General features: G+C 40.8%; 1 non-coding gene across 1 annotated transcript; it reads right to left on the reverse strand.

Moving 5' to 3' along the window:
- Positions 1–6392: 6392 nt before the first annotated feature.
- Positions 6393–6501, reverse strand: LOC143821186 (U6 spliceosomal RNA). Its single transcript, XR_013225726.1, has one exon. It is a non-coding gene; the product is annotated as a U6 spliceosomal RNA (small nuclear RNA).
- Positions 6502–15022: the final 8521 nt, after the last annotated feature.

Consider the following 15022-nt stretch of genomic DNA (forward strand, 5'->3'; position numbering starts at 1 on the left):
GAGACTTGTCTTGGCAGTAGTACATGTGAAAAGGAACTGGGGGTCTTGGTGGACCAGACACTGAACATGAGTCAGCAGTGTGACTCAGTAGCTAAAAAGACAAACCGGATTTGGGGCTGTATTAAAAGAAGTATAGTGTCCAGATCACGTGAGGTGATGCTACTACTTTACTCTTCTCTCGTTAGATCTCACTTGGAGTACTGTGTTCAGTTTTGGGCACCACAACTGAAGAAAAATTTAGAGATATACTTCTAACTTAGCAGAAGAAATTTATTTGATCCATGCCAAAGATGCTACTTGTTAACAGCATGCTTTTAAAAAATGTTTTTAGATTATATAAAGGAGTCCAATTTGTACTTTGGAAGCTGGTATCACCATGAAGCAGAAAAATGTCTGCCTAATTTTTTCACTGCTATAATATTTACCTAAAAATATACTGACACATTGTTAAAGATGAATACCAAGCAACCAGTTTAGATACGACTAAGGAAAAATGCTAGCAAAACACATACAAGCATTTCTGCTTCTTTAATTTCATCCAACACAGACAAGCAACTACAAATTACATTTTTGCCAAGCCTATATCCTCATGTTGAGGGTGTTTTTCATATTGTGAACTAAGGGTTGGTGACACATGTTGATTGAGTCTATATTTCTGTGAATATCTATCTTACCAAAAACCTTCAATACACTTAGTTGCGTATGTACTGGAGTGCTCTAGAGCTAATTTCTGACTGTATAATTAATTCATGCCACTACCTTGGGGAGTGGGCAAGATGTGAGAGATACCTCATTAGCTGAACGTAGCACTAGCTAGGTAGGCTCCTAGCCAGAAGAACAAAGCATTAGATAGGAATATATTGGGAGCAGCCCTCCCCCGACACTCATCAGTGGCCATTCTTTGCCTTCTCTGTTTACTTCCATTTCTGTTCCTTTGTTTTCTTTTCTTCCTTGATCGTGGTCTAGGATTTTGGTTTCAACTGGACCAGTGTTTGTTAGCTGAAGATCTATGCAGTTAAACATCCCTTCAGAACTTTTCTTGCTGTTGTAAGATAAATATTTTTCCTGAGACATAATTAAGATTAATTAATCAAACTCTAACAAATATTATGGTTGTGAGTAAAAAGATATTTGACTGAAGCGTAATGATACTCTGGGTTTCCAAGAACTTCATGTGACTGGCAGATCTAATATCATCTTATTAGGAAGTTAATACAATCTAAAACAAAGACGGGAGCTCTTCATGTAAGCTTATTATATAGATTACTATTAACAGGGCCGTAGATGCCTAGCTTACTTTCCTGGATCACTGTTTATGTGTGGCGTCTCTAAAAACAAGTTTAACTGCATTTTTAGCAATGCCTTGGCATGTTCATTAATATAAGTGATAAATTCCTACATGGGTTCTGCGTTTTATGAGTACATGGCAGTAATGTTGTAATAAAGATTAATTACGGTAAGTTATGGTGCCTAAAATGTGTACCTTCAAGCTGTTAAATGTGTGAATGGAGATCCATTATGACAACAATGGGCATATTACTCTCAATAGGGATTATCATTATTTGCCAGTTAGAAATGTGTGCCTATATTATTAAGATAAAGGCACTAAAAGAAAATCCATTTTAAGCACCTTCTGAAATTAAATCTTTACTTAAAAAAGCATTATACCCTGATGTTTTAGTAAGCCCTTTTGTGGAGGTTTATTGTGTCATCTCACATAATAAGGTAAAGGTAAAGGTATCCCCTGTGCAAGCACCGAGTCATGTCTGACCCTTGGGGTGACGCCCTCTAGCGTTTTCATGGCAGACTCAATACGGGGTGGTTTGCCAGTGCCTTCCCCAGTCATTACCGTTTACCCCCCAGCAAGCTGGGTACTCATTTTACCGACCTCGGAAGGATGGAAGGCTGAGTCAACCTTGAGCCGGCTGCTGGGATTGAACTCCCAACCTCATGGGCAGACAGCTTCAGACAGCATATCGCTGCCTTACCACTCTGCGCCACAAGAGGCTCTTATCTCACATAATATCCTGGTGCAAATCAGATTTGAGTTATTTATGTTTACAGCAGCTTTCTGTAAGAAGTGGTTTACCTCTGCAGATACTAAATTAATATTCCAAAAAAAGCAGAATGATCTCCATATAACACAACTTCAGTGTATCGGTTGCAGTATTTAAGCCAGGGGTAGTCAAACTGCGGCCCTCCAGATGTCCATGGACTACAATTCCCAGGAGCCCCCTGCCAGCGAATGTCCATGGACATCTGGAGGGCCGCAGTTTGACTACCCCTGATTTAAGCATCAATAAAAACAAATCATTTTAAGGACTGTGCAGTTTTGATTCATGGTCACACAGCATAGCAAGGCCCAAATTTAGTTTTGAAAAGCTGGATGGATCCTTGAAATACACACAATATAATTGAAATTGTCTAATATTCCTAAGAGTAGTGCTTAGGTTAGATTTGCAAGATCAAACAGGAAAATGTGAATGGTGTGGATCTAGGTTGTACCAGTCTCTAGTGAAATGATGATGGAATATGTTAGCATACGTCCAGCTCACAAATCATGTTTGAAACATCACTTGAAAGCCACTGACAGAAGCAGTTTCTACTACAGGATGGGTCAAGAATGGTAGATCACACAAATGGTTCTCCATGTACACATCTCTGCTTACAAACTGTCTACCCATATCCTTTGGCAGCATGATCTGGCTTTTCCTCTAAATAGTTCTGTAGACCTGAATAGAACCTCATACCATTTCTCAAGATTGTGTTCTTTGCACAGTATGATAATCATCTTGTAGTTGCTAAGCTGCAGGGCTGGTGATGGCACTCTAATACCAGCTCTTTAAAACTCTGCATTGCATACCTCTCTCTCTGCCTCTCTGTCTCTCTCCTCATTTGCCTTGGAGTCCTGCAATACTTATCTCATCCACCAGTACACTGTGTGATGTGCTTTCAGGTGTCAGGCACAATCAAATACAGAGGAAATGCTGCAGAGCAGGAAGTCTTGACTCCAGCTGATTGCTCTACAAATGTTTTAATATCCCGGAAGTTCTCACTATGTGGACCACACACAATGGACAGCAATTTTACATGCCACTTCCAGGCTTCATGAGATGTGGGAGATCCATGTGGTTAGCAGCCCTTGGATGTTTTACTTGCAATGTGGATCAGATGCCATGCAGAAGCCCTTTGAGCACTTTCCCACATGGCTGCCTTAATGTTAAAATCACTTCTGGAAGACAAACACAAATGCAAACATAAGACTGCATAACCTTGGCAATGCTTACTCACTGCCTTTCAATATTTCCTCTTTCCCACCACCCCAGGAATCCTTTCCTTTAACAGTATAGCTGCATCAATGAGGCTGCATCAATGTACAGAAGAGCCAAGCATCATTTTGGAAGCCCTGCAAGCAGCCTCCTCCACGGCAGCAAGACAGGCTCATAGCCAGAAACTCTGTGAGGAAAGGGGATCTAAGGGCACAAGGGCACAGGAAGGTTGTGATCTTTGTGGAATCAATGCAGAAAAGCCAGAAAAAAACAACAAGAAGTATAATCTGCTTGAAATAATCATAAAACAATATCAGACTGTGCGACATTTAAAGTGCATGGCTAATATTTGACAGTCCACAGATGCCTTTTTATTCCATAGTCAGAACAGTAGAAGTGGGAAGCAGGTTAGCTTCTTACTGCACTATTAGTCAGAAGGCTACAGTCACACTTTCCCTTGCAGTTTAATTTTCAAAAACAAAATGGAAGCTAAAAATTCAGGCAATATACCTGGAATATTCCTGACACACACACACCAAATCCCTGGTGACTACGTCCCTGCACTGCAACCTCAAATAGGGGGGATGTAATGTGCCAGAAAGAACGAAATGGAGTCTGCTACAGTTTGCAAAATAAAGAAGTTACCCAGTAGAACATTGGAGACTCAATGACTGACTGGTCAGGATACTATAGCCCAGGAATGAATATATATATTAGAATGTCTGCAAAATCAGTTTGACAAGTGGGATGCAATGCAGATGTTGAGTAGGATGAAATAATTGAATAAGTAAACCTTTAAAAAACATTTTAATATATTCCAAATGTCTATTTAATACACCATCAATGTATTCAATTACGTACTGTCTCCAAATTAGGATATAAAACCACACCGTTCTTTTACAATTTCTCAGAGGCCAGGAAGATCAAGAGAAGGCAAGTCTATGAAAAACTGGATGGCAAAATATAATCCTCTTGCCACTGAAATGATGCTGTTGCTGCTATCAGACTGTATTTTAGATCAATTTATAAAGTATTTGTTTAAATCATAAAACTCTCTTGAGCACTATTTTTCTGATGCAATCCACTGACCTGCAAATATATATTGCTTGGGTAGAAGATGAAGTCCTCCTGTACCAAGATGCTGTTTCTGGCACAAGTCAATATTGATAAGACAGAGGGCAGTTGCAATATGCAAGTAAGTGCAGTGGATAAATCTTTGCAGCAGGTTATGAGATTACCCACAGGTTATATGATAGAAGCGTGGCCACCTCAAAGCCATCCTAATGGCTCTCATTCATTTAACAGCTTGAGACCACTTAAGGAGGTCATACTGATTCACATCTTGCCATTTTCCCTTCAGGGGTAATCTGACCAAGCCAAAATCCAACGTATATAGAAAATCCCAGCATACAGTACTTCTGTTACAAGTATCTAACAATAAAAGTCCAGATTGGGTTAATTAATGTGTATTTTTGTGCACTCGTCATGGGAGGATTGTGATATTTTAAAATATTTAAATGTATAGCCCCAATTTAAAATGTTATGGTGCATAACAGTAAGTCAGAGATAGATTTCAGGTAGGGATAATAAATGAAAGAGTTCACGTATTTAACCCCTGCAGCAAGACCACCTCCAAAAACAATTAACACTGGAGTTGAAGGACAGGCTCAAAAGAGATAGTAACAGAGCACCACTGGTAGCTCTGAATTCAAAATAGTTTAATGCATCATCAGTGACTTACAGCCTCTATTGGAAAATGACAGTTCTCTTTCCCAAGTTCCAGGTGAGCAGAGACAACCCCCCCAATCTCAAACCACTCCTCACCCACAACAATGCAACATCTAATATAAGTTGGACACTGATGCCAGAGCTTGCAACAAACCCAGATGCCAACTTTGCTGCCACATACACTCCAATGACACAATTACTGGACCTAACAACATCACCTAACAACACCATCAAAGGCTTATTCATTTGCTCATCTTCTAACACTGTAGATGCCATTAAATGCCAACAATGCCCTTCTGTTCTCTATATAAGATAAACAGGTCAAACCCTCCGCCAAAGAACCTGTCAGGCAACACTCCAAACTTCCATGACATTCAGTCCGGGACCTCTAAGTAGTTGTTTTATTGCAAAGAAACCTCAAGAACAGACTAGAAAAAGAGACACCAGAAATATAGTTATTACAGCACTCAAAATAATGGAATCCCCAGGACTCAACAAGGACATTGGTTTCTTATCTCACTACATATGCTAACCTCATTCAACTCTTATATCCAAATTTCTTACAATCCCCTCTTCTTTTTATTTCATTTGGGGTAATGACACTGTAATGGAATGTAAGTATTAAATGTAATTTAGAATCTAATGCTCTGGTCTCAGGACAGGATAACAAACTCAGCAAAGCTTGTCATTTGTGGGGATGCTCCATGCTTGGGTGGAGACAGATGGGGCAAACAACTTCTTTTCACAACTGCAAAAGTGTCTGGCATTAATCACTAACCTTAATAGTTTAATACCCACAATGTTTTTGTGAATGACATTTGAGCACAAAAGACTGATTTGCTTTTCTAGCAAGGAATTACCAGACTGCATGTTTAGAATGTTGTGATGTTGTTTACTAATTTGCTACTCATATGCTTTCTCCTTATATCTGTACTCTTAAGATCCCTGTTCCATTGTCTGAGGAAGTGTGCATGCACACAAAAGCTCACGCCTTGAATAAATTTTTATTGGACTTATAAGTAACATTGGACTTGAATTTTGTTGTCTTTCCAAGAGAGAAAGGCTTTAAGATTTTTTTGTTTTGCTTGAAACATTTATCACCAGCCATCCAAATTGAGCTAAACTAGAAAAAGTATACAAAATATGAAAGATGTCAAACTGTGGTAGGTCTCAAAGGGAAGATAGTTCTAACAACTTTGAGCAACCTTCAAGAATGCCTTATATGCCCCTATGGTCTGAACATGAAAAATAGATAATACTGGGATACCTATTGTTAGTCTAGGAAATTGTGATGGGATTTCAACAATGAGGGAAGATGTGTGTTAGACAAGATCCACAGAAAATGTATGAGTGGCCTGATGCACAGCTTAACCCTATTAAAGCAGAGTAAGGGAATTGATTATGGGATGATAATTAGTATCCCTGTGTCATCCTTGCTCAAAGGCCATGATAATCTTCGCTGTATCGTTCCAATAATTAGACTCCTGTGTTTCCTGAATGAAACCTATCTTCATGTATTTGCCAATAGATTGTGCCAGGATATGATGTCTGCAAGCAAGTTTTTACACTGCCATTATAGAATGAAATGGTTTATATGAGAGACCACAATCTTCAGAGATGGTTAGCTGATGTGGAATTGCAAAACAACTGACATCATCCCTAACGTTCTTTGAAATAATTTGAAAGGTAGGGTAATGACCTCTAAAGCTCTAACAATTTGCATCCAAAAAAATCAGAGTCCAGTAGCAACTTTAAGACCAACAAAGATTTATTCAAGGAATGAGCTTTCGAGTGCAAGCACTCTTCCTCAGACTAAGAACTGACCATCATAACAGTAGGAATATATAAGCAATGTGGATACACGAGTTACATGATTAGCATGTTAGCATGCTAGTGAGGTTAGCATAATTAGTGAGATAAAAACCCTTTGTCCTTGTTGAGTCCAGGGTATGTCAAAGTATTGAGTGTTGTAATAACTTGCATTTCTGCAGTCTCCCTTTGTAGCCTGTTCTTGAAGTTTCTTTGTAATAAAACAACTAATTTGAGGTCCCAAATAGAATGTCCTGGAAGGCTGAAGTGTTCCCCTACATGTTTTTCAGTCTTGTGGCTTTTGATGTCAGACTTGTGTCCATGAATTCTTTGGCGGAGTCTCAGAGCATGTCTTCTCCTATAGGCATACTCCCATTCATGGGGATCAACCAAGGAAAACTCTGCTGTCAGAGACAACAATGTATGGTTAAGCTGCCTAGTTCATGGAGTAGAGCCCTTTTTACATAGTGTTTGTCCATCATCTGAAATAGGGTTCCTATAAATACTTGGCATATCCCATCTTGATATTGTGGTCTAGCACTGCCTATATATATGTGTCTGCAGTGTTTTGTACCTCCTTTTACTGGTTTTGTTTGCTTTGTATTAAACAAGGTGGCTACACACCTATGCACATGTGCCTATGAATCCACTGCATACGGTTTTGTTTATTTCCAAGTAAACATGCATATGACCTGTCTGTAATGTGTGTGTGTGTGTGTGTAAGGTTTATTTTAATAGTGACATCTTTCCCAGATCAAATGTGACCCGGCAAGAGTGTTTTTGCTAAAATCAGTGTTTTTGAGGTACTGCTTTTATGCTACCTTCCAAAGCTATTATGCAAAGCAAATATAATATATATTGTTTGGGATAAAACTACAAGGAACGTCAGCATTAATAGGTGCAGATAACTAGTCAAAGGCCACAAGGGAAGGAAAGATGTATGTCCATTTTAATTTATCACTATGCATTAACTTGCTTATATATGTCCTGGGGTCCATATAATTTGTTTTAGCCTCGGGATAAAAACAAGAAGTTAACAAATGTGGTTTTCTTTACATTTGGGGCGAACAATCTTTGTTTTAAAAAATGTTTTAAAATTTGTGTACAGTTAGCTTGTCAAATGAGACTGTGTTCTGTCGTGTAGTGTTGCTCAGCTGTGATCTTATAATGTGTTTTCTGCTCCTGTCAGACATATGATACTTTGTCCCATAATAGACCAAACTGTCTCACAACCAGCTGAGCTCAGGGTCATTCCCAGGTCAGGCTGGTTAAAGATGGCTGTCAGCTCATTGCAGGAGTCACAAATGCACTCTAAATCATCTTTATCTCACTTAAAACCTTGATGCTTTCCAGCAATGACTATAGCCATAACCATAACATCGAGATGCAATTTAAGGGAAACATTTTGTGAAACCACTGAAAACCTATCCTAGTGTATGTTTATGCAAAGTCCAGTCTAGCTAGTGATAGGGTAAAGCCATGATAATATAAGCCCTTATATCATTAACAAAACAGCTACAGTATATGCAATATGCCAAAGGAACCATTAAGGCTACCAGCTATGTTACAAATGGTAAAGATGGTTTTAAGAGAGAACAATGAGTGGGATCCATCTTTTAAAGTGGAAAGCTAATTATTATTCAGACAAACGTATGTAGAGGGAAGAGTAATGGCAACAGAAAGTATTATCATCGCAGGACAGTGTCACCTGGTGTTTTTATTGTGATAAATGCTCTCTCTTTAGAAGTGTGTGCGTATCCAACTTCTCCATGTTTTTCACAAGTCTCACTGGTGTAGCAGAAGGGCAGGCCTTAATGGTAAATTTTCAGACTTTATTGTTACAAAAGGTATTTCTCTGGCCTGTCATTCCAGTTTGCTGTATTTAATCTGACACGTGGCTATCACATAAATACAGCATGTGGTTTTAGACTAGTCACATTACAATATACTCGAAGTCTGCTGCATGTGAGGCTTCCCCCCCCCCAGACACTAACAAGACTCATGATTGTAAAATCAAACTTCTTTATTAGGTAGCATTGGAGCAGCAATGTACACACTCCTTGCTTGAACTGGGGATGGGCTCCCAGTTCATGTCCTATATTGCTTTTTGGATTGCCGGCCCCCACAAGATAATGCATTGCCTTGAGCTGCAAATGGCCAGCATGGTAATGGTGGGGGCTGGTAGAGTAGATTGTAAGGGGAGGTGATAGGAATAGCTCAGGTGCCAGGCTGGCCCAAGGGGACATGAATCACAAAGGGTGTGAGAGGCAAGGGGTTCCAGCAAGAGGGTGAGGCAACTGACTGAGGGAGGTGAGTTATGTGTAGGAATCCTAGAACTGACTGGCTACCAGCTTACTCTAAACAAAAGGGGTCTGAACAATACAACAAACATTGTGAAATGGTACCCATTGTAGAGGCAAGTAATCAAATCAAACAGAATCACATTAACCATGGCAAATCCCACGGGATTTTGACACTGCAGAAGAAATGGATGGTTATTTCGAATCAATATGTAAAATTCACCCTCCCCCTGTATTTGGCATATATTGGCCAGTTAGGTTTACCACATCATGATGCTGTAGTAAGAATAAGAGACCCACAGCTGGGCAAATCCCCTGTCTGCTGAGCAGTCTTATGCCTCCTTCAGCTCTCTGGTTTATGAACCTTATGCAGAGCTACCTTTGGCCCTGATCTGGAAATTATAGCTGGTGCAGAATGCAGCTGCATAGGTCCTTACTGGCACTCCATGGAGGGCCAATATTCAGCCTGCTCTCCCATTGGCTACTGGTGGAGCTCTGGATCAGGTTTAAGATCCTGGAACTGACTTTTAAGGCTCCATGTGGTCTGGGCCTGCGTGTCTGAGGGCAGCCTCTCCCACTATGCTCCCCAGAGAGCATTGTGTTCTGCCAACAAACTGGTGGAAAGAGCTGCCAGCTGGAATCCAGACCCTGCTAGAGCTGCCAGAGTTCCACAGGGCCCTGCAAAACAGTGCTCTTCCTCCAGGCGTGTGACTGAGATCATGACTGAAATTAATTGATATAGGCCTCCCTCCTCTTCTTTTCTCTTATCCCACCTTATCTTATATTGCCTCCAGTCAGAATAATAAAATCAGAGTCCAGTAGCACCTTTAAGGCCAAGTGCTTGCACTGAATAAATCTTTGTTGGTCTTAAAGGTGCTACTGGACTCTGATTTTATTGTGCTACTTCAGACCAACACGGCTACCCATTTTGTATCTATCCGGTCAGAATAGTTGGCAAAGGGTGAGGAGGATTAATTGTGTTTTTAAAATGTTTTTATTATTGTATTTTACTATTGTAAACTACTATTGTAAACTACCCTGAGCCCGCTTGTCAGGAAAAGCAGTACAGAAAATTAATTAATTAATTGACATTCCAAGCCTTCCACTTCCTTCCTTCCTATACTAATAACCCCATACCTATTTTACTTTAATTCTACTTTAATTCTACTTCTCCTAGCTTTAATTCCTCCTTTTTTTCAACTCCATATGTCCACCCAATATTTCCTGACTACTTTATGTAGTGATTATAAAACCGCCCTATGAGATGATTAATAATTTAGTTTTTTTCAAGTATTCCAAAGTATTCACAGAGGAAAACTATTATGGCTTCCACCTTATATAATGACCTGCCCAAGGACAGAAAAGCTCCCGTTCCCTTGGCTTTCTGCAAACTATGCAAAACTGAATTATTCGAGAAAGCTTTTCTGCACAGGTAATAGGGTTGCACTGTATTTGGATAAACTACTGTGCACTACTGTGCATTGCTTCCTGTTAACAGGATCCTATCATATAGTTTTTTGCATTGCTTAATTTGTCACATTAATACTTGTGCTATATTTAAGTTCTTTCTAGTTGGTTCCAGATGTCCACGGTCCTAATGCATTGGTTATTAATTGTCTCGTGTTGTCCATTATACAGACTTGCCATGCTGTGAGAAAGATGGACAAATATGTAAACAAATGAATAAAACACCCCAATTTCATAATATTAAAGCACCCTGATGAACTGCTCCCTCCCCCTCCCTACCATTTCACCCTTACCCAAAATGCAGGTTCATGAAGGCAGAGATGGGACTGTCAGAATGCTATGCTTCTGCCATTTGATTCGATTCTGTTTATTATGTTGATCTAGCTTCCTTCCCTTCCTTCTCCCCTTCACACCTCTCCCCCCCCCCCCATCCATCTATCTTCTCTGTATCCAGAATGCAGCACCCCGCTTTCTGCCTGGTCAGTTCCCTTTGAAGAACTCCTGGGTTTCTCGGGTTCTCATGGGAGGGGGTGCAGGGGAAATGGTTATATGCTGTGCTTGTACTATTGTACTCCAGTTCTGATGAAGTATTTTTTGGGTTCACTTGCTTGCTTTAAAATAAATGCAACCTTTTGCACCAAGTCAAGGACTATGTTTTCTGAGCAACTGAAGAAACTTGACAGGTTGTTGGAACTCACACAACTTGGGCTTGTGTTCCTCACTTGACCAGCATTCCTGTGAAGGTTGACTTGGACTCCTGGTCCCAAGGGGCCCCCAAACGGAAAGCGTGGCCTGCTCACATCCCCGGCTATAATGTCTGCCTTGGAGACTGTGAAGGCTGACTACATATTCTGGGCCAACAAGAAACAGTTCCCAGAACCCCCCCCCCCTGGCATGTAGGGGAAAAGCCTGTCTTTCCACAAAACACCTTCACTGCCAGCAACCGTCCGGAAAACTGGAGCTTAAATTTGTCAGCCCATTTACAGTTTCACATCTGATAAATGATGTCACTGTTGAACTTACACTCCCTAAGACTTATAAAAACATTTGTCCTGTTTTCCATTGCAGCAGGCTCTGCTGCCCTCCGGACCCTGATGAATGGCAAGCTATCCCTGATGTTCCCAATTCTATCTATGTAAATGAGCACACTCACTACAGAGTCAACAAGATCTTGGACTCTAGCAGGCATGGGGAAAGCTACAGTATTTAATAGACTGGAAAGAATTTCCTGTAGGGCAGGGGTAGTCAACCTGTGGTCCTCCAGATGTTCATGGACTACAATTCCCATGAGCCCGTGCCAGCAAATGCTGGCAGGGGCTCATGGGAATTGTAGTCCATGAACATCTGGAGGACCACAGGTTGACTACGCCTGCTGTAGGGGACCGGGAGTGTGTGGACTCTTCCCATGTGTAGGTTCCTAAGTTGGTCTGAGCTTTTCACTCTGCATACCCTCTGAAACCCAGTGCCTTGACAGAGGGAGGATAAACTTGGAGGAATGGGATGTCAGAATGCTATGCTTCTGCCTTTATTTTGATTCTGTTTGATGTATAGGTGTAGTTTGATATGCAGATGGTTTATTGCACCCAGCTTCCTTCCCTTCCTTCTCCCCTTCATACCTTCATTTTAATCATAGTTTTCTCCACTAATATCAAGAAAACATAGAAGAAAACTGTGTCCAGTGGCATCATTAAGACCAACAAAATTTTATTCAAGGGATAATCTTTCATGCGCGAGCATACTTCTTCAGTGAATAAAACGTTATTGGTTTTCAAGGTACCACTGGACTCAAACTTTGTTCTGCTGCTTCAGGTCCACATGGCTAACCACCTGTACAAGAAAACTACTTTTCTGGGGAAAAAATCACTGCAACAGACAAGCAGAGCCAACCTTTAACATTTCGACATTCTGAGGCAAAGCAAAAAGTCTTACCAACTTTCCCACAAAATGTTGCCCTAAATAATTGTCTCATGCCCTTTAGAAATAAGGTCATTCTTGGGTCAGAAAGCTGGTTACTGTTCTTTTAAGTCATTAGAGACTTCAGTATGACTTTTTTTTCCCAGTATGACATGCATTAACCAATTAATAGTCCTATAAAGGGCAGCCTAATAGCTCGGCCTATCCTAACCTAATCTCACCAGAGCTTAAAAGCTAAACAGGGCTGGCTGCACTTTAATATTTGAAGGCTGTCTGGATGAGGGCAATGGCAAACCACCACTGGAACGTTTCTCATTTTGAAGGGGAAAAAAACATGGTTCTGAGGTCAACATGAGTTGGTTGCAGTTTGATGGCACAGAATTATTATTATCAGTCACAGATTTGTTTATAATATCAGCGATGCTATCCTAAAGAGAGTTACATTCTTCTAAGACCATGGACCTCAGGACATTTAGAAGACTATAACTTTAAAAGTGTCCACATTCTTATGTACTTTGTGGGATTAGGGCAACTGCAGTTTCAATTGGAAATTAATTTACTGCTATAATTTAGCATTGGCAATGACATATCGCTGTAGGCTAAAAATTAAAGCTGTCATTTAAAGTTAAAATGAAATGTCAACTTTATGTCCACCTTTCCATTCACACAACATGCAATGGTGCTTTAACCTGGATGTTAAAGAACATTGAGGTGTGGGGGACAATGGACCACTTATCTGCTTATGCCCCCCGCAGGGCCCTTTGCTCTGCAGGTATGAATCTGCTGGTTATCCTGGACCCCCAAGACGTCCGCCTGGCCTCAACCAGGGCCAGGGCCTTTTTGGCCCTGGCTGCAACCTGGTGGAATGAGCTCCTGGAAGAGCTAAGGGCCTTGTTGGAGTTAAAAGTAGGCTGCAGGGCCTGTAAGATGGAGCTCTTCTGCCAGGTGTATGGTGAGACCAGGGTGGTGTCTCGGTGTTACCAGCGGGGGATCCCTCAATGTCTATCAAGATCAGGACCCTCGATCCCGGTGAAAAGAGCTCATCCGACCCAGGTGCTGAATGAGGGGTTGGGAGACTGGAACTCTAATAGTACTGCCATCTGATTAATACATTTTCAGGGGGTTTATATTGTATTTTATTGTTTCATTGCAAACCGCCACGAGACAGTATTGAGGGTGACAGTATAAACATCCAAATATAAATAAATAAATGTTGTGTGGATGCTGCAAAAACATCAATCTGGTTTTGATGCAAAACCTGCACATAGAAGCATCTCTATGTGCAGTAAGTTCTCAAAGAAAATTTCAGAGTATTTATGAGAGAATACATTATTAGTATCCCATCGCCTTCAGGAAGAGTTTTTGTTGCATGTTCAATATACATTACATATACATGAGAAAAAATGGATGATCATTAAAAGGCTTCACATCCAAAGGCCTACTAAGGCCATTGTGCTGAATTTTGTGCACAATAAGCATACCTTATAATATGATGTCTCCAGTGAAATTTGTTAAACCTTGCGGTCTTAACTAAGATCAATTGTCCAGTCATACATTAGCTAGCAAGGTGAATTCAAGGTGAATACATGGTGACTTCAAAAACTAGGTCCCCTCCAGAACTCACGGCATAGCTGGATTTCTTCCCTCCTTTGCTGCCTTGGTTTGACCGTTTCCCACAGGAAATATTTCAGATGAACTTGCTGCATTTCTCCACCTGGCTAGAACCCAGCTGAAGAGCTCGGTTTCCTGTGATTTCTCTGCTCTTCAGTTCATGTCATCAGAGCTGGCTGATGGCTGGAAATATGGGAAGATGAACAATGTGAGGAGAGATGCATCTTCCTTTGGTCTTGGCTTGATGGGAAATGAAAAACATCTGAGGCTATGAAAATGTCCAATCCAAGTGTGTTTACTGAGCTCTCTCTAAATGTAATCTGTCACCGAGGAACCCCTGAAGGAGCAACTGAGTCACAAGATCCTGTTGGCTGAGGCAGTGGTGGACCGGGGGGGGGGGGGGGGGGGCGGGAGAGAAACTCTCACAATTCTGCTAATAAGTATACTAATGGAATAATGAAATAAGACAAGGAGTTACCAAGCTGTAAATGTTATGAAACTGCCAAGATCTGGCAGCTCTGAGGAAAACTACAAGTTCATAAATTGTGCAGGTTACCTTTGCAACTATATAGTGCTTTTGAAGCAGTGATACTTTAGCATTAATTGCAGTTACGTTTCATTATTTCTCTTGTTGCACTGACATTTCAATACGAGTTGAACTGTCCCTCTCTTCTGTTGCCTGAAAAGAAAAGTGGTTTCTTTTGCATTGAGTCACAGAGTAGGGATGTTGCATGTGACAGACAGCTCACCAAGTGCTCCTGTTCAGGGAGTCAGCAGTGGTCTTGCTTCTCTTCTGGGTCTCTTGTAATGCAGCCTAGAGGGAAACTGCATTAATTCAGCTCCAAACCACTAGGCATTAAGTATGTAGAAATAGGCAATCAGTAGTTCCAGCAACCAAAGTATGGTGTGAAAATGCCCTTCAAA

Source organism: Paroedura picta, chromosome 11 (assembly GCF_049243985.1).
Source record: "Paroedura picta isolate Pp20150507F chromosome 11, Ppicta_v3.0, whole genome shotgun sequence".
Taxonomy (NCBI): domain Eukaryota; kingdom Metazoa; phylum Chordata; class Lepidosauria; order Squamata; family Gekkonidae; genus Paroedura; species Paroedura picta.